At 36.9% G+C, this 1013-nt stretch overlaps 1 non-coding gene across 1 annotated transcript; it reads left to right on the top strand.

Annotated features, from left to right (window-relative positions):
• Window positions 1-601: 601 nt before the first annotated feature.
• TRNAF-AAA (transfer RNA phenylalanine (anticodon AAA)) lies at window positions 602-675 on the top strand. Its single transcript has one exon. It is a non-coding gene; the product is annotated as a tRNA-Phe (tRNA).
• The last annotated feature ends 338 nt before the right edge of the window (window positions 676-1013 follow it).

Below are 1013 nucleotides of genomic sequence, written 5' to 3'. Positions count from 1 at the left end.
ATGCGGGAAAGAGAAAAAAAAAATGGAGATCTTCATTGTTCCTGCAGAGATCCATCCCCTGCCCCTCCCCCCACCCCGCTGTACACTCAAACTGCGTATTAACATTAATTTTCATCATTACTGAGAAAAAATCCAGTTATGATTTTGGTGCACGAACAGTTATCGAACATAACCTCGAACAGCCGAATTTTTCTCAAATTGTTCGTGTTCGCCGAACGGCTCGAACACCCCCCAAAACAGCTCAAATTTGAGATTGGCGAACAGTTCGAGTAGAACAACGCTCATCTCTACTCTTGACCTTTTTTCCCTCTTGCCCGCCACCTGAGGATTCCTCGTGCCGACTTTCTCTGCCTTTTGCCATTTTTAAAATTCCTGGAGAAATTTGAATACAAAAAAAGTTAAGCAAATATCTTTATTTTCACTGATAACGAAACATGAAACATAATAAATCAGAAATATACTAAATAAGTCACTGGAGACCATATTGAAAAACTGTTCAGTAAAGAAAAAAAAAAAATACACAAAAAAAAAAAAGTTTGGTGCCAGGTGGTGAGAATCGAACCAACGCATCCAAACACACTGGAGAGGAAGAGTACCTCATGGCTGGTTAGCTCAGTTGGTTAGAGTGTGGTGCTAAAAACACCAAGGTCATGGGTTCTATCCCCTTACAAGTCAGCATAATTTTTTTTTTTATTTGCTAACACAGTAACTGTGTTATTTTTTTAAAAAAAAAATATTTTTTTGGTAATTTATTGCATTTTATGCATCCATCTTGAAATAATATTGAGCTACAATCTTTCTCATTGTTTTACTTCTGAATTAAGGAGGTTTTCTTCATTGTTATGACTGATACTCTTTATCTTTAAAATGGCCGAATAAAATAAATGTTAAATAGGCATCTAGTAATTAAAAAAAAACTTGCACGCTTACTGTGATGTCGAAAAAAAAAATGGTTGGAGGACTGCCCCTATCATCCTGACAAACTTTGCGGAGGCCACCAAGATGGTGAGTGG

Source organism: Phyllobates terribilis, unplaced genomic scaffold (assembly GCF_046119375.1).
Source record: "Phyllobates terribilis strain yellow unplaced genomic scaffold, ASM4611937v1 Scaffold_11__3_contigs__length_659146591, whole genome shotgun sequence".
Lineage (NCBI taxonomy): Eukaryota > Metazoa > Chordata > Amphibia > Anura > Dendrobatidae > Phyllobates > Phyllobates terribilis.
This window is presented reverse-complemented; position numbering and strand designations above follow the sequence as displayed.